Source organism: Sus scrofa, chromosome Y (genome assembly GCF_054392235.1).
Source record: "Sus scrofa isolate SSC_HxYL_T2T_F1_AM1 chromosome Y, Sscrofa_HxYL_maternal_Yorkshire_Landrace_v2.0, whole genome shotgun sequence".
NCBI lineage: Eukaryota > Metazoa > Chordata > Mammalia > Artiodactyla > Suidae > Sus > Sus scrofa.
This window is the reverse complement of record NC_139402.1, coordinates 21,101,059-21,120,522: the sequence shown is the minus strand read 5'-3', so window position 1 is coordinate 21,120,522 and position 19,464 is coordinate 21,101,059.

Genomic DNA, 19,464 nt, shown 5'->3' with positions numbered 1-19,464 from the left:
GCGGCTCACCTTGGGATAATGCTTCGGCACGAGTCCATCCGTCTCTCTGCCCACCTCCTTCAGAAGCCACCGAGAAGATCCAGACCACCCGTGCAGATGGACACTTCCCTGTCCAGGAGCAATGGTGTTCCCTCTTCCTGCTGGAGGATTAGGCCTTTCTTGGGAGCATTATTCCATCGCATGGACCACAATGATTTCAAGAGCTAGAGGGGAGTGGGCCTTTCTCCTCTTTCGCTGCTGAGAGAAGAAAGTCCACATAGTAGATCCCTGTGTTCAAGGTGATAGGATTTCCATGGATATCATTCCTCGGCTAAAATGACTGTGCTGATGGATGCCCTTGGCCACGATGCAATGATTCGTGACGTCCAACCCTACATAATAAGAGCAGGCCAGGAGTATGTGATTCCAAATAAAATTAGATGTGTTCCGGATGTTGGGGTCCCCACATATGGCATGCAACCCTTCCTATGGTGGTGGTCAATCTGAGCTTCACAGGCTGGCCTACCGCACAGCCAGGGCCTCGGCCACCCACGATCCGAAATCGGCCAACCACCTACTCCAAACTGCACGGAACCTTGACACAAGACAAGGGCCATGGATCAAACGGGATTCCTCAGCGACATAACTTGTGTCCCTTCCTGCTGAGTCCCAAGGGCCGCCTGCTTTGACGTCCTCCACTCTTGTAAGTTTAGAGTGTCGATAGTATGCATGTACGATTTTCTTGTAAGAACAGAAGAAGTTGGGCCGTACAGGGGAACACCGTCTAAGGATGTCTGTCTTGCCACCACACGAATCGATTTCCAGATGGGAAAAATGACACCGAGACGAGCCAGGGCACTGCCTGAACATCAGGTTGGACCATTGACACATTCGGCTCAGGGCTTCCATGCTCCCTGGGCTCTCTGCAGAGGCAAGGTTGTGGTGTGCCCCCTGAGCAGGAAAACCAGGTACCAGACAGCACGGCCGTCTAGAGGCTGGTGGGCCTCCCACGCCCGCCCTCAGGCCTAACGGCCATCTGCCCTGGTTGCCAGGCACCTGTGTGTTTGGCTGGCCGAGGTCTGTTGGGTCCACTGGGGCCCGTGATCCGAAGCAGAGCTTTGGTGCCTGTGGCGCTGGGAAGGGCCTGCCTTCTGCCACCAAATGTGGCAGCCCCAAAGCCATCTGTGTCTTCCAATGGTTCCCACTGGTCGCATGGGGACCGTGAGGCTGGGGGCAGTGCCCCTGCCCTGGGATCCTGGAACCGGTGTTTGGTGAGGCAAGAGGGAGAGGACAGAAGGCCTGCCCCGGGAGACAACACACACAACCAAGTGTCTCCATGTGGGGTCCCGCAGAAGAAGGATAATCCCCGCCGCCTAACCACTTGGGGATTTCGGTGTTATGGACAACACATGCCATCTGGAAGGTCCCAGGTCATCGTTTTTCCATACCTGGGCCACAGGAGGTGCACAAAGGCTCAGCTGAATGTAAACGGCCTAGTACCTATGAGGGCTCGGGGTCATTCCTTGGCATCGCTCAGTAGGCTGAAGTTCCAGAATTGCTGTCACATGTTCCTTGCGTCATGGACACGGCTCTGATGTGGCATTGCACTCTTTCTAGAGTCTGTAGTCATGTTCTCATGCCAGCCTATGGAGGGCTGAGGGTGGTACTGTCCCCATTGGGCAGAGAGGGATACGGAGGCTCAGCCAGGTCGAAATGCATGATGTCTGTCACACATTATGGAACCGTGTGTTGGAGTTTCCCTTGGCACACCGGCCTGATGTTTGCAATCATCAGAATATTGCCATGGCCATTCAAGGCCACTGGAGCTGAGGGTTACCCTCAGCCACAGGCCTTCGTCTGCTGGGTGTCCTCTGACCAAGGCCACCTGGCATCCAAGCTCCATCAGGATATACACAAAACTCGACCTGCCAACGCGTCACCAGATGGCCTAAACAGCAACCATGCCTTCCCTTCAGTGCCGGGTCATTCCATTTCAAGGTAACAGTCGTTTGTACTTGAGGCTAACATGTCAAAACCGAAAAGCCATTTGGTCGACATGAGGACCCTTGGTGGGACAGGTAAATAGAGCCTATCTTGGACCACTTCCCAGACCTGCTTACTCTAATCAAACATGTATTACCTTCAATAGGCCAAAATGACACCTCTGGGGAGGAAATGTGACCAAAAACGGGTACCAGACATCCTCATTGGTTTGAGGTAAGGCCTTTGTCTTCAAACTCCGTTTCTTGGACCTTTGACCACTTTGGCAATAGAAATTGCAAGAAGTCAAATCCATTGGCTCTTCGTTCATAAACCCCCTTCGGAAACATCACCCACATAAGTGGCACAGCAAGCCACTCCACACGTCGTTCGCACAACAGGCAACAGGGTGTTCTAAGTTCCAGTGGAAGCCATTGACATGCACATGGTCAGGAATTTCACCGTTACCTTCCTCCTACTTGACACCTCTCTTGCATCACCTACAGCGGCTCACCTTGGGATAATGCTTCGGCACGAGTCCATCCGTCTCTCTGCCCACCTCCTTCAGAAGCCACCGAGAAGATCCAGACCACCCGTGCAGATGGACACTTCCCTGTCCAGGAGCAATGGTGTTCCCTCTTCCTGCTGGAGGATTAGGCCTTTCTTGGGAGCATTATTCCATCGCATGGACCACAATGATTTCAAGAGCTAGAGGGGAGTGGGCCTTTCTCCTCTTTCGCTGCTGAGAGAAGAAAGTCCACATAGTAGATCCCTGTGTTCAAGGTGATAGGATTTCCATGGATATCATTCCTCGGCTAAAATGACTGTCCTGATGGATGCCCTTGGCCACGATGCAATGATTCGTGACGTCCAACCCTACATAATAAGAGCCGGCCAGGTGTACGTGATTCCAAATAAAATTAGATGTGTTCCGGATGTTGGGGTCGCCACACATGGCATGCAACCCTTCCTATGGTGGTGGTCAATCTGAGCTTCACAGGCTGGCCTACCGCACAGCCAGGGCCTCGGCCACCCACGATCCGAAATCGGGCAACCACCTACTCCAAACCGCACGGAACCTTGACACAAGACAAGGGCCATGGATCAAACGGGATTCCTCAGCGACATAACTTGTGTCCCTTCCTGCTGAGTCCCAAGGGCCGCCTGCTTTGACGTCCTCCACTCTTGTAAGTTTAGAGTGTCGATAGTATGCATGTACGATTTTCTTGTAAGAACAGAAGAAGTTGGGCCGTACAGGGGAACACCGTCTAAGGATGTCTGTCTTGCCACCACACGAATCGATTTCCAGATGGGAAAAATGACACCGAGACGAGCCAGGGCACTGCCTGAACATCAGGTTGGACCATTGACACATTCGGCTCAGGGCTTCCATGCTCCCTGGGCTCTCTGCAGAGGCAAGGTTGTGGTGTGCCCCCTGAGCAGGAAAACCAGGTACCAGACTGCACGGCCGTCTAGAGGCTGGTGGGCCTCCCACGCCCGCCCTCAGGCCTAACGGCCATCTGCCCTGGTTGCCAGGTACCTGTGTGTTTGGCTGGCCGAGGTCTGTTGGGTCCACTGGGGCCCGTGATCCGAAGCAGAGCTTTGGTGCCTGTGGCGCTGGGAAGGGCCTGCCTTCTGCCACCAAATGGATTTGGCTGCCAGCCCCAAAGCCATCTGTGTCTTCCAATGGTTCCCACTGGTCGCATGGGGACCGTGAGGCTGGGGGCAGTGCCCCTGCCCTGGGATCCTGGAACCGGTGTTTGGTGAGGCAAGAGGGAGAGGACAGAAGGCCTGCCCCGGGAGACAACACACACAACCAAGTGTCTCCATGTGGGGTCCCGCAGAAGAAGGATAATCCCCGCCGCCTAACCACTTGGGGATTTCGGTGTTATGGACAACACATGCCATCTGGAAGGTCCCAGGTCATCGTTTTTCCATACCTGGGCCACAGGAGGTGCACAAAGGCTCAGCTGAATGTAAACGGCCTAGTACCTATGAGGGCTCGGGGTCATTCCTTGGCATCGCTCAGTAGGCTGAAGTTCCAGAATTGCTGTCACATGTTCCTTGGGTCATGGACACGGCTCTGATGTGGCATTGCACTCTTTCTAGAGTCTGTAGTCATGTTCTCAGGCCAGCCTATGGAGGGCTGAGGGTGGTACTGTCCCCATTGGGCAGAGAGGGATACGGAGGCTCAGCCAGGTCGAAATGCATGATGTCTGTCACACATTATGGAACCGTGTGCTGGAGTTTCCCTTGGCACACCGGCCTGATGTTTGCAATCATCAGAATATTGCCATGGCCATTCAAGGCCACTGGAGCTGAGGGTTACCCTCAGCCACAGGCCTTCGTCTGCTGGGTGTCCTCTGACCAAGGCCACCTGGCATCCAAGCTCCATCAGGATATACACAAAACTCGACCTGCCAACGCGTCACCAGATGGCCTAAACAGCAACCATGCCTTCCCTTCAGTGCCGGGTCATTCCATTTCAAGGTAACAGTCGTTTGTACTTGAGGCTAACATGTCAAAACCGAAAAGCCATTTGGTCGACATGAGGACCCTTGGTGGGACAGGTAAATAGAGCCTATCTTGGACCACTTCCCAGACCTGCTTACTCTAATCAAACATGTATTACCTTCAACAGGCCAAAATGACACCTCTGGGGAGGAAATGTGACCAAAAACGGGTACCAGACATCCTCATTGGTTTGAGGTAAGGCCTTTGTCTTCAAACTCCGTTTCTTGGACCTTTGACCACTTTGGCAATAGAAATTGCAAGAAGTCAAATCCATTGGCTCTTCGTTCATAAACCCCCTTCGGAAACATCACCCACATAAGTGGCACAGCAAGCCACTCCACACGTCGTTCGCACAACAGGCAACAGGGTGTTCTAAGTTCCAGTGGAAGCCATTGACATGCACATGGTCAGGAATTTCACCGTTACCTTCCTCCTACTTGACACCTCTCTTGCATCACCTACAGCGGCTCACCTTGGGATAATGCTTCGGCACGAGTCCATCCGTCTCTCTGCCCACCTCCTTCAGAAGCCACCGAGAAGATCCAGACCACCCGTGCAGATGGACACTTCCCTGTCCAGGAGCAATGGTGTTCCCTCTTCCTGCTGGAGGATTAGGCCTTTCTTGGGAGCATTATTCCATCGCATGGACCACAATGATTTCAAGAGCTAGAGGGGAGTGGGCCTTTCTCCTCTTTCGCTGCTGAGAGAAGAAAGTCCACATAGTAGATCCCTGTGTTCAAGGTGATAGGATTTCCATGGATATCATTCCTCGGCTAAAATGACTGTCCTGATGGATGCCCTTGGCCACGATGCAATGATTCGTGACGTCCAACCCTACATAATAAGAGCCGGCCAGGTGTACGTGATTCCAAATAAAATTAGATGTGTTCCGGATGTTGGGGTCGCCACACATGGCATGCAACCCTTCCTATGGTGGTGGTCAATCTGAGCTTCACAGGCTGGCCTACCGCACAGCCAGGGCCTCGGCCACCCACGATCCGAAATCGGCCAACCACCTACTCCAAACCGCACGGAACCTTGACACAAGACAAGGGCCATGGGTCAACCGGGATTCCTCAGCGACATAACTTGTGTCCCTTCCTGCTGAGTCCCAAGGGCCGCCTGCTTTGACGTCCTCCACTCTTGTAAGTTTAGAGTGTCGATAGTATGCATGTACGATTTTCTTGTAAGAACAGAAGAAGTTGGGCCGTACAGGGGAACACCGTCTAAGGATGTCTGTCTTGCCACCACACGAATCGATTTCCAGATGGGAAAAATGACACCGAGACGAGCCAGGGCACTGCCTGAACATCAGGTTGGACCATTGACACATTCGGCTCAGGGCTTCCATGCTCCCTGGGCTCTCTGCAGAGGCAAGGTTGTGGTGTGCCCCCTGAGCAGGAAAACCAGGTACCAGACTGCACGGCCGTCTAGAGGCTGGTGGGCCTCCCACGCCCGCCCTCAGGCCTAACGGCCATCTGCCCTGGTTGCCAGGCACCTGTGTGTTTGGCTGGCCGAGGTCTGTTGGGTCCACTGGGGCCCGTGATCCGAAGCAGAGCTTTGGTGCCTGTGGCGCTGGGAAGGGCCTGCCTTCTGCCACCAAATGGATTTGGCTGCCAGCCCCAAAGCCATCTGTGTCTTCCAATGGTTCCCACTGGTCGCATGGGGACCGTGAGGCTGGGGGCAGTGCCCCTGCCCTGGGATCCTGGAACCGGTGTTTGGTGAGGCAAGAGGGAGAGGACAGAAGGCCTGCCCCGGGAGACAACACACACAACCAAGTGTCTCCATGTGGGGTCCCGCAGAAGAAGGATAATCCCCGCCGCCTAACCACTTGGGGATTTCGGTGTTATGGACAACACATGCCATCTGGAAGGTCCCAGGTCATCGTTTTTCCATACCTGGGCCACAGGAGGTGCACAAAGGCTCAGCTGAATGTAAACGGCCTAGTACCTATGAGGGCTCGGGGTCATTCCTTGGCATCGCTCAGTAGGCTGAAGTTCCAGAATTGCTGTCACATGTTCCTTGGGTCATGGACACGGCTCTGATGTGGCATTGCACTCTTTCTAGAGTCTGTAGTCATGTTCTCATGCCAGCCTATGGAGGGCTGAGGGTGGTACTGTCCCCATTGGGCAGAGAGGGATACGGAGGCTCAGCCAGGTCGAAATGCATGATGTCTGTCACACATTATGGAACCGTGTGCTGGAGTTTCCCTTGGCACCCCGGCCTGATGTTTGCAATCATCAGAATATTGCCATGGCCATTCAAGGCCACTGGAGCTGAGGGTTACCCTCAGCCACAGGCCTTCGTCTGCTGGGTGTCCTCTGACCAAGGCCACCTGGCATCCAAGCTCCATCAGGATATACACAAAACTCGACCTGCCAACGCGTCACCAGATGGCCTAAACAGCAACCATGCCTTCCCTTCAGTGCCGGGCCATTCCATTTCAAGGTAACAGTCGTTTGTACTTGAGGCTAACATGTCAAAACCGAAAAGCCATTTGGTCGACATGAGGACCCTTGGTGGGACAGGTAAATAGAGCCTATCTTGGACCACTTCCCAGACCTGCTTACTCTAATCAAACATGTATTACCTTCAACAGGCCAAAATGACACCTCTGGGGAGGAAATGTGACCAAAAACGGGTACCAGACATCCTCATTGGTTTGAGGTAAGGCCTTTGTCTTCAAACTCCGTTTCTTGGACCTTTGACCACTTTGGCAATAGAAATTGCAAGAAGTCAAAGCCATTGGCTCTTCGTTCATAAACCCCCTTCGGAAACATCACCCACATAAGTGGCACAGCAAGCCACTCCACACGTCGTTCGCACAACAGGCAACAGGGTGTTCTAAGTTCCAGTGGAAGCCATTGACATGCACATGGTCAGGAATTTCACCGTTACCTTCCTCCTACTTGACACCTCTCTTGCATCACCTACAGCGGCTCACCTTGGGATAATGCTTCGGCACGAGTCCATCCGTCTCTCTGCCCACCTCCTTCAGAAGCCACCGAGAAGATCCAGACCACCCGTGCAGATGGACACTTCCCTGTCCAGGAGCAATGGTGTTCCCTCTTCCTGCTGGAGGATTAGGCCTTTCTTGGGAGCATTATTCCATCGCATGGACCACAATGATTTCAAGAGCTAGAGGGGAGTGGGCCTTTCGCCTCTTTCGCTGCTGAGAGAAGAAAGTCCACATAGTAGATCCCTGTGTTCAAGGTGATAGGATTTCCATGGATATCATTCCTCGGCTAAAATGACTGTCCTGATGGATGCCCTTGGCCACGATGCAATGATTCGTGACGTCCAACCCTACATAATAAGAGCCGGCCAGGTGTACGTGATTCCAAATAAAATTAGATGTGTTCCGGATGTTGGGGTCGCCACACATGGCATGCAACCCTTCCTATGGTGGTGGTCAATCTGAGCTTCACAGGCTGGCCTACCGCACAGCCAGGGCCTCGGCCACCCACGATCCGAAATCGGCCAACCACCTACTCCAAACCGCACGGAACCTTGACACAAGACAAGGGCCATGGGTCAAACGGGATTCCTCAGCGACATAACTTGTGTCCCTTCCTGCTGAGTCCCAAGGGCCGCCTGCTTTGACGTCCTCCACTCTTGTAAGTTTAGAGTGTCGATAGTATGCATGTACGATTTTCTTGTAAGAACAGAAGAAGTTGGGCCGTACAGGGGAACACCGTCTAAGGATGTCTGTCTTGCCACCACACGAATCGATTTCCAGATGGGAAAAATGACACCGAGACGAGCCAGGGCACTGCCTGAACATCAGGTTGGACCATTGACACATTCGGCTCAGGGCTTCCATGCTCCCTGGGCTCTCTGCAGAGGCAAGGTTGTGGTGTGCCCCCTGAGCAGGAAAACCAGGTACCAGACTGCACGGCCGTCTAGAGGCTGGTGGGCCTCCCACGCCCGCCCTCAGGCCTAACGGCCATCTGCCCTGGTTGCCAGGCACCTGTGTGTTTGGGTGGCCGAGGTCTGTTGGGTCCATTGGGGCCCGTGATCCGAAGCAGAGCTTTGGTGCCTGTGGCGCTGGGAAGGGCCTGCCTTCTGCCACCAAATGGATTTGGCTGCCAGCCCCAAAGCCATCTGTGTCTTCCAATGGTTCCCACTGGTCGCATGGGGACCGTGAGGCTGGGGGCAGTGCCCCTGCCCTGGGATCCTGGAACCGGTGTTTGCTGAGGCAAGAGGGAGAGGACAGAAGGCCTGCCCCGGGAGACAACACACACAACCAAGTGTCTCCATGTGGGGTCCCGCAGAAGAAGGATAATCCCCGCCGCCTAACCACTTGGGGATTTCGGTGTTATGGACAACACATGCCATCTGGAAGGTCCCAGGTCATCGTTTTTCCATACCTGGGCCACAGGAGGTGCACAAAGGCTCAGCTGAATGTAAACGGCCTAGTACCTATGAGGGCTCGGGGTCATTCCTTGGCATCGCTCAGTAGGCTGAAGTTCCAGAATTGCTGTCACATGTTCCTTGCGTCATGGACACGGCTCTGATGTGGCATTGCACTCTTTCTAGAGTCTGTAGTCATGTTCTCATGCCAGCCTATGGAGGGCTGAGGGTGGTACTGTCCCCATTGGGCAGAGAGGGATACGGAGGCTCAGCCAGGTCGAAATGCATGATGTCTGTCACACATTATGGAACCGTGTGCTGGAGTTTCCCTTGGCACCCCGGCCTGATGTTTGCAATCATCAGAATATTGCCATGGCCATTCAAGGCCACTGGAGCTGAGGGTTACCCTCAGCCACAGGCCTTCGTCTGCTGGGTGTCCTCTGACCAAGGCCACCTGGCATCCAAGCTCCATCAGGATATACACAAAACTCGACCTGCCAACGCGTCACCAGATGGCCTAAACAGCAACCATGCCTTCCCTTCAGTGCCGGGCCATTCCATTTCAAGGTAACAGTCGTTTGTACTTGAGGCTAACATGTCAAAACCGAAAAGCCATTTGGTCGACATGAGGACCCTTGGTGGGACAGGTAAATAGAGCCTATCTTGGACCACTTCCCAGACCTGCTTACTCTAATCAAACATGTATTACCTTCAACAGGCCAAAATGAAACCTCTGCGTAGGAAATGTGACCAAAAACGGGTACCAGACATCCTCATTGGTTTGAGGTAAGGCCTTTGTCTTCAAACTCCGTTTCTTGGACCTTTGACCACTTTGGCAATAGAAATTGCAAGAAGTCAAAGCCATTGGCTCTTCGTTCATAAACCCCCTTCGGAAACATCACCCACATAAGTGGCACAGCAAGCCACTCCACACGTCGTTCGCACAACAGGCAACAGGGTGTTCTAAGTTCCAGTGGAAGCCATTGACATGCACATGGTCAGGAATTTCACCGTTACCTTCCTCCTACTTGACACCTCTCTTGCATCACCTACAGCGGCTCACCTTGGGATAATGCTTCGGCACGAGTCCATCTGTCTCTCTGCCCACCTCCTTCAGAAGCCACCGAGAAGATCCAGACCACCCGTGCAGATGGACACTTCCCTGTCCAGGAGCAATGGTGTTCCCTCTTCCTGCTGGAGGATTAGGCCTTTCTTGGGAGCATTATTCCATCGCATGGACCACAATGATTTCAAGAGCTAGAGGGGAGTGGGCCTTTCTCCTCTTTCGCTGCTGAGAGAAGAACGTCCACATAGTAGATCCCTGTGTTCAAGGTGATAGGATTTCCATGGATATCATTCCTCGGCTAAAATGACTGTCCTGATGGATGCCCTTGGCCACGATGCAATGATTCGTGACGTCCAACCCTACATAATAAGAGCCGGCCAGGTGTACGTGATTCCAAATAAAATTAGATGTGTTCCGGATGTTGGGGTCGCCACACATGGCATGCAACCCTTCCTATGGTGGTAGTCAATCTGAGCTTCACAGGCTGGCCTACCGCACAGCCAGGGCCTCGGCCACCCACGATCCGAAATCGGCCAACCACCTACTCCAAACCGCACGGAACCTTGACACAAGACAAGGGCCATGGGTCAAACGGGATTCCTCAGCGACATAACTTGTGTCCCTTCCTGCTGAGTCCCAAGGGCCGCCTGCTTTGACGTCCTCCACTCTTGTAAGTTTAGAGTGCCGATAGTATGCATGTACGATTGTCTTGTAAGAACAGAAGAAGTTGGGCCGTACAGGGGAACACCGTCTAAGGATGTCTGTCTTGCCACCACACGAATCGATTTCCAGATGGGAAAAATGACACCGAGACGAGCCAGGGCACTGCCTGAACATCAGGTTGGACCATTGACACATTCGGCTCAGGCCTTCCATGCTCCCTGGGCTCTCTGCAGAGGCAAGGTTGTGGTGTGCCCCCTGAGCAGGAAAACCAGGTACCAGACTGCACGGCCGTCTAGAGGCTGGTGGGCCTCCCACGCCCGCCCTCAGGCCTAACGGCCATCTGCCCTGGTTGCCAGGTACCTGTGTGTTTGGCTGGCCGAGGTCTGTTGGGTCCACTGGGGCCCGTGATCCGAAGCAGAGCTTTGGTGCCTGTGGCGCTGGGAAGGGCCTGCCTTCTGCCACCAAATGGATTTGGCTGCCAGCCCCAAAGCCATCTGTGTCTTCCAATGGTTCCCACTGGTCGCATGGGGACCGTGAGGCTGGGGGCAGTGCCCCTGCCCTGGGATCCTGGAACCGGTGTTTGGTGAGGCAAGAATGAGAGGACAGAAGGCCTGCCCCGGGAGACAACACACACAACCAAGTGTCTCCATGTGGGGTCCCGCAGAAGAAGGATAATCCCCGCCGCCTAACCACTTGGGGATTTCGGTGTTATGGACAACACATGCCATCTGGAAGGTCCCAGGTCATCGTTTTTCCATACCTGGGCCACAGGAGGTGCACAAAGGCTCAGCTGAATGTAAACGGCCTAGTACCTATGAGGGCTCAGGGTCATTCCTTGGCATCGCTCAGTAGGCTGAAGTTCCAGAATTGCTGTCACATGTTCCTTGGGTCATGGACACGGCTCTGATGTGGCATTGCACTCTTTCTAGAGTCTGTAGTCATGTTCTCAGGCCAGCCTATGGAGGGCTGAGGGTGGTACTGTCCCCATTGGGCAGAGAGGGATACGGAGGCTCAGCCAGGTCGAAATGCATGATGTCTGTCACACATTATGGAACCGTGTGCTGGAGTTTCCCTTGGCACACCGGCCTGATGTTTGCAATCATCAGAATATTGCCATGGCCATTCAAGGCCACTGGAGCTGAGGGTTACCCTCAGCCACAGGCCTTCGTCTGCTGGGTGTCCTCTGACCAAGGCCACCTGGCATCCAAGCTCCATCAGGATATACACAAAACTCGACCTGCCAACGCGTCACCAGATGGCCTAAACAGCAACCATGCCTTCCCTTCAGTGCCGGGTCATTCCATTTCAAGGTAACAGTCGTTTGTACTTGAGGCTAACATGTCAAAACCGAAAAGCCATTTGGTCGACATGAGGACCCTTGGTGGGACAGGTAAATAGAGCCTATCTTGGACCACTTCCCAGACCTGCTTACTCTAATCAAACATGTATTACCTTCAACAGGCCAAAATGACACCTCTGGGGAGGAAATGTGACCAAAAACGGGTACCAGACATCCTCATTGGTTTGAGGTAAGGCCTTTGTCTTCAAACTCCGTTTCTTGGACCTTTGACCACTTTGGCAATAGAAATTGCAAGAAGTCAAATCCATTGGCTCTTCGTTCATAAACCCCCTTCGGAAACATCACCCACATAAGTGGCACAGCAAGCCACTCCACACGTCGTTCGCACAACAGGCAACAGGGTGTTCTAAGTTCCAGTGGAAGCCATTGACATGCACATGGTCAGGAATTTCACCGTTACCTTCCTCCTACTTGACACCTCTCTTGCATCACCTACAGCGGCTCACCTTGGGATAATGCTTCGGCACGAGTCCATCCGTCTCTCTGCCCACCTCCTTCAGAAGCCACCGAGAAGATCCAGACCACCCGTGCAGATGGACACTTCCCTGTCCAGGAGCAATGGTGTTCCCTCTTCCTGCTGGAGGATTAGGCCTTTCTTGGGAGCATTATTCCATCGCATGGACCACAATGATTTCAAGAGCTAGAGGGGAGTGGGCCTTTCTCCTCTTTCGCTGCTGAGAGAAGAAAGTCCACATAGTAGATCCCTGTGTTCAAGGTGATAGGATTTCCATGGATATCATTCCTCGGCTAAAATGACTGTCCTGATGGATGCCCTTGGCCACGATGCAATGATTCGTGACGTCCAACCCTACATAATAAGAGCCGGCCAGGTGTACGTGATTCCAAATAAAATTAGATGTGTTCCGGATGTTGGGGTCGCCACACATGGCATGCAACCCTTCCTATGGTGGTGGTCAATCTGAGCTTCACAGGCTGGCCTACCGCACAGCCAGGGCCTCGGCCACCCACGATCCGAAATCGGCCAACCACCTACTCCAAACCGCACGGAACCTTGACACAAGACAAGGGCCATGGGTCAACCGGGATTCCTCAGCGACATAACTTGTGTCCCTTCCTGCTGAGTCCCAAGGGCCGCCTGCTTTGACGTCCTCCACTCTTGTAAGTTTAGAGTGTCGATAGTATGCATGTACGATTTTCTTGTAAGAACAGAAGAAGTTGGGCCGTACAGGGGAACACCGTCTAAGGATGTCTGTCTTGCCACCACACGAATCGATTTCCAGATGGGAAAAATGACACCGAGACGAGCCAGGGCACTGCCTGAACATCAGGTTGGACCATTGACACATTCGGCTCAGGGCTTCCATGCTCCCTGGGCTCTCTGCAGAGGCAAGGTTGTGGTGTGCCCCCTGAGCAGGAAAACCAGGTACCAGACTGCACGGCCGTCTAGAGGCTGGTGGGCCTCCCACGCCCGCCCTCAGGCCTAACGGCCATCTGCCCTGGTTGCCAGGCACCTGTGTGTTTGGCTGGCCGAGGTCTGTTGGGTCCACTGGGGCCCGTGATCCGAAGCAGAGCTTTGGTGCCTGTGGCGCTGGGAAGGGCCTGCCTTCTGCCACCAAATGGATTTGGCTGCCAGCCCCAAAGCCATCTGTGTCTTCCAATGGTTCCCACTGGTCGCATGGGGACCGTGAGGCTGGGGGCAGTGCCCCTGCCCTGGGATCCTGGAACCGGTGTTTGGTGAGGCAAGAGGGAGAGGACAGAAGGCCTGCCCCGGGAGACAACACACACAACCAAGTGTCTCCATGTGGGGTCCCGCAGAAGAAGGATAATCCCCGCCGCCTAACCACTTGGGGATTTCGGTGTTATGGACAACACATGCCATCTGGAAGGTCCCAGGTCATCGTTTTTCCATACCTGGGCCACAGGAGGTGCACAAAGGCTCAGCTGAATGTAAACGGCCTAGTACCTATGAGGGCTCGGGGTCATTCCTTGGCATCGCTCAGTAGGCTGAAGTTCCAGAATTGCTGTCACATGTTCCTTGGGTCATGGACACGGCTCTGATGTGGCATTGCACTCTTTCTAGAGTCTGTAGTCATGTTCTCATGCCAGCCTATGGAGGGCTGAGGGTGGTACTGTCCCCATTGGGCAGAGAGGGATACGGAGGCTCAGCCAGGTCGAAATGCATGATGTCTGTCACACATTATGGAACCGTGTGCTGGAGTTTCCCTTGGCACCCCGGCCTGATGTTTGCAATCATCAGAATATTGCCATGGCCATTCAAGGCCACTGGAGCTGAGGGTTACCCTCAGCCACAGGCCTTCGTCTGCTGGGTGTCCTCTGACCAAGGCCACCTGGCCTCCAAGCTCCATCAGGATATACACAAAACTCGACCTGCCAACGCGTCACCAGATGGCCTAAACAGCAACCATGCCTTCCCTTCAGTGCCGGGCCATTCCATTTCAAGGTAACAGTCGTTTGTACTTGAGGCTAACATGTCAAAACCGAAAAGCCATTTGGTCGACATGAGGACCCTTGGTGGGACAGGTAAATAGAGCCTATCTTGGACCACTTCCCAGACCTGCTTACTCTAATCAAACATGTATTACCTTCAACAGGCCAAAATGACACCTCTGGGGAGGAAATGTGACCAAAAACGGGTACCAGACATCCTCATTGGTTTGAGGTAAGGCCTTTGTCTTCAAACTCCGTTTCTTGGACCTTTGACCACTTTGGCAATAGAAATTGCAAGAAGTCAAAGCCATTGGCTCTTCGTTCATAAACCCCCTTCGGAAACATCACCCACATAAGTGGCACAGCAAGCCACTCCACACGTCGTTCGCACAACAGGCAACAGGGTGTTCTAAGTTCCAGTGGAAGCCATTGACATGCACATGGTCAGGAATTTCACCGTTACCTTCCTCCTACTTGACACCTCTCTTGCATCACCTACAGCGGCTCACCTTGGGATAATGCTTCGGCACGAGTCCATCCGTCTCTCTGCCCACCTCCTTCAGAAGCCACCGAGAAGATCCAGACCACCCGTGCAGATGGACACTTCCCTGTCCAGGAGCAATGGTGTTCCCTCTTCCTGCTGGAGGATTAGGCCTTTCTTGGGAGCATTATTCCATCGCATGGACCACAATGATTTCAAGAGCTAGAGGGGAGTGGGCCTTTCGCCTCTTTCGCTGCTGAGAGAAGAAAGTCCACATAGTAGATCCCTGTGTTCAAGGTGATAGGATTTCCATGGATATCATTCCTCGGCTAAAATGACTGTCCTGATGGATGCCCTTGGCCACGATGCAATGATTCGTGACGTCCAACCCTACATAATAAGAGCCGGCCAGGTGTACGTGATTCCAAATAAAATTAGATGTGTTCCGGATGTTGGGGTCGCCACACATGGCATGCAACCCTTCCTATGGTGGTGGTCAATCTGAGCTTCACAGGCTGGCCTACCGCACAGCCAGGGCCTCGGCCACCCACGATCCGAAATCGGCCAACCACCTACTCCAAACCGCACGGAACCTTGACACAAGACAAGGGCCATGGGTCAAACGGGATTCCTCAGCGACATAACTTGTGTCCCTTCCTGCTGAGTCCCAAGGGCCGCCTGCTTTGACGTCCTCCACTCTTGTAAGTTTAGAGTGTCGATAGTATGCATGTACGATTTTCTTGTAAGAACAGAAGAAGTTGGGCCGTACAGGGGAACACCGTCTAAGGATGTCTGTCTTGCCACCACACGAATCGATTTCCAGATGGGAAAAATGACACCGAGACGAGCCAGGGCACTGCCTGAACATCAGGTTGGACCATTGACACATTCGGCTCAGGGCTTCCATGCTCCCTGGGCTCTCTGCAGAGGCAAGGTTGTGGTGTGCCCCCTGAGCAGGAAAACCAGGTACCAGACTGCACGGCCGTCTAGAGGCTGGTGGGCCTCCCACGCCCGCCCTCAGGCCTAACGGCCATCTGCCCTGGTTGCCAGGCACCTGTGTGTTTGGGTGGCCGAGGTCTGTTGGGTCCATTGGGGCCCGTGATCCGAAGCAGAGCTTTGGTGCCTGTGGCGCTGGGAAGGGCCTGCCTTCTGCCACCAAATGGATTTGGCTGCCAGCCCCAAAGCCATCTGTGTCTTCCAATGGTTCCCACTGGTCGCATGGGGACCGTGAGGCTGGGGGCAGTGCCCCTGCCCTGGGATCCTGGAACCGGTGTTTGCTGAGGCAAGAGGGAGAGGACAGAAGGCCTGCCCCGGGAGACAACACACACAACCAAGTGTCTCCATGTGGGGTCCCGCAGAAGAAGGATAATCCCCGCCGCCTAACCACTTGGGGATTTCGGTGTTATGGACAACACATGCCATCTGGAAGGTCCCAGGTCATCGTTTTTCCATACCTGGGCCACAGGAGGTGCACAAAGGCTCAGCTGAATGTAAACGGCCTAGTACCTATGAGGGCTCGGGGTCATTCCTTGGCATCGCTCAGTAGGCTGAAGTTCCAGAATTGCTGTCACATGTTCCTTGCGTCATGGACACGGCTCTGATGTGGCATTGCACTCTTTCTAGAGTCTGTAGTCATGTTCTCATGCCAGCCTATGGAGGGCTGAGGGTGGTACTGTCCCCATTGGGCAGAGAGGGATACGGAGGCTCAGCCAGGTCGAAATGCATGATGTCTGTCACACATTATGGAACCGTGTGCTGGAGTTTCCCTTGGCACCCCGGCCTGATGTTTGCAATCATCAGAATATTGCCATGGCCATTCAAGGCCACTGGAGCTGAGGGTTACCCTCAGCCACAGGCCTTCGTCTGCTGGGTGTCCTCTGACCAAGGCCACCTGGCATCCAAGCTCCATCAGGATATACACAAAACTCGACCTGCCAACGCGTCACCAGATGGCCTAAACAGCAACCATGCCTTCCCTTCAGTGCCGGGCCATTCCATTTCAAGGTAACAGTCGTTTGTACTTGAGGCTAACATGTCAAAACCGAAAAGCCATTTGGTCGACATGAGGACCCTTGGTGGGACAGGTAAATAGAGCCTATCTTGGACCACTTCCCAGACCTGCTTACTCTAATCAAACATGTATTACCTTCAACAGGCCAAAATGAAACCTCTGCGTAGGAAATGTGACCAAAAACGGGTACCAGACATCCTCATTGGTTTGAGGTAAGGCCTTTGTCTTCAAACTCCGTTTCTTGGACCTTTGACCACTTTGGCAATAGAAATTGCAAGAAGTCAAATCCATTGGCTCTTCGTTCATAAACCCCCTTCGGAAACATCACCCACATAAGTGGCACAGCAAGCCACTCCACACGTCGTTCGCACAACAGGCAACAGGGTGTTCTAAGTTCCAGTGGAAGCCATTGACATGCACATGGTCAGGAATTTCACCGTTACCTTCCTCCTACTTGACACCTCTCTTGCATCACCTACAGCGGCTCACCTTGGGATAATGCTTCGGCACGAGTCCATCTGTCTCTCTGCCCACCTCCTTCAGAAGCCACCGAGAAGATCCAGACCACCCGTGCAGATGGACACTTCCCTGTCCAGGAGCAATGGTGTTCCCTCTTCCTGCTGGAGGATTAGGCCTTTCTTGGGAGCATTATTCCATCGCATGGACCACAATGATTTCAAGAGCTAGAGGGGAGTGGGCCTTTCTCCTCTTTCGCTGCTGAGAGAAGAACGTCCACATAGTAGATCCCTGTGTTCAAGGTGATAGGATTTCCATGGATATCATTCCTCGGCTAAAATGACTGTCCTGATGGATGCCCTTGGCCACGATGCAATGATTCGTGACGTCCAACCCTACATAATAAGAGCCGGCCAGGTGTACGTGATTCCAAATAAAATTAGATGTGTTCCGGATGTTGGGGTCGCCACACATGGCATGCAACCCTTCCTATGGTGGTGGTCAATCTGAGCTTCACAGGCTGGCCTACCGCACAGCCAGGGCCTCGGCCACCCACGATCCGAAATCGGCCAACCACCTACTCCAAACCGCACGGAACCTTGACACAAGACAAGGGCCATGGGTCAAACGGGATTCCTCAGCGACATAACTTGTGTCCCTTCCTGCTGAGTCCCAATGGCCGCCTGCTTTGACGTCCTCCACTCTTGTAAGTTTAGAGTGCCGATAGTATGCATGTACGATTGTCTTGTAAGAACAGAAGAAGTTGGGCCGTACAGGGGAACACCGTCTAAGGATGTCTGTCTTGCCACCACACGAATCGATTTCCAGATGGGAAAAATGACACCGAGACGAGCCAGGGCACTGCCTGAATATCAGGCTGGACCATTGACACATTCGGCTCAGGCCTTCCATGCTCCCTGGGCTCTCTGCAGAGGCAAGGTTGTGGTGTGCCCCCTGAGCAGGAAAACCAGGTACCAGACAGCACGGCCGTCTAGAGGCTGGTGGGCCTCCCACGCCCGCCCTCAGGCCTAACGGCCATCTGCCCTGGTTGCCAGGCACCTGTGTGTTTGGGTGGCCGAGGTCGGTTGGGTCCACTGGGGCCCGTGATCCGAAGCAGAGCTTTGGTGCCTGTGGCGCTGGGAAGGGCCTGCCTTCTGCCACCAAATGGATTTGGCTGCCAGCCCCAAAGCCATCTGTGTCTTCCAATGGTTCCCACTGGTCGCATGGGGACCGTGAGGCTGGGGGCAGTGCCCCTGCCCTGGGATCCTGGAACCGGTGTTTGGTGAGGCAAGAGGGAGAGGACAGAAGGCCTGCCCCGGGAGACAACACACACAACCAAGTGTCTCCATGTGGGGTCCCGCAGAAGAAGGATAATCCCCGCCGCCTAACCACTTGGGGATTTCGGTGTTATGGACAACACATGCCATCTGGAAGGTCCCAGGTCATCGTTTTTCCATACCTGGGCCACAGGAGGTGCACAAAGGCTCAGCTGAATGTAAACGGCCTAGTACCTATGAGGGCTCGGGGTCATTCCTTGGCATCGCTCAGTAGGCTGAAGTTCCAGAATTGCTGTCACATGTTCCTTGCGTCATGGACACGGCTCTGATGTGGCATTGCACTCTTTCTAGAGTCTGTAGTCATGTTCTCAGGACAGCCTATGGAGGGCTGAGGGTGGTACTGTCCCCATTGGGCAGAGAGGGATACGGAGGCTCAGCCAGGTCGAAATGCATGATGTCTGTCACACATTATGGAACCGTGTGCTGGAGTTTCCCTTGGCACACCGGCCTGATGTTTGCAATCATCAGAATATTGCCATGGCCATTCAAGGCCACTGGAGCTGAGGGTTACCCTCAGCCACAGGCCTTCGTCTGCTGGGTGTCCTCTGACCAAGGCCACCTGGCATCCAAGCTCCATCAGGATATACACAAAACTCGACCTGCCAACGCGTCACCAGATGGCCTAAACAGCAACCATGCCTTCCCTTCAGTGCCGGGCCATTCCATTTCAAGGTAACAGTCGTTTGTACTTGAGGCTAACATGTCAAAACCGAAAAGCCATTTGGTCGACATGAGGACCCTTGGTGGGACAGGTAAATAGAGCCTATCTTGGACCACTTCCCAGACCTGCTTACTCTAATCAAACATGTATTACCTTCAACAGGCCAAAATGACACCTCTGGGGAGGAAATGTGA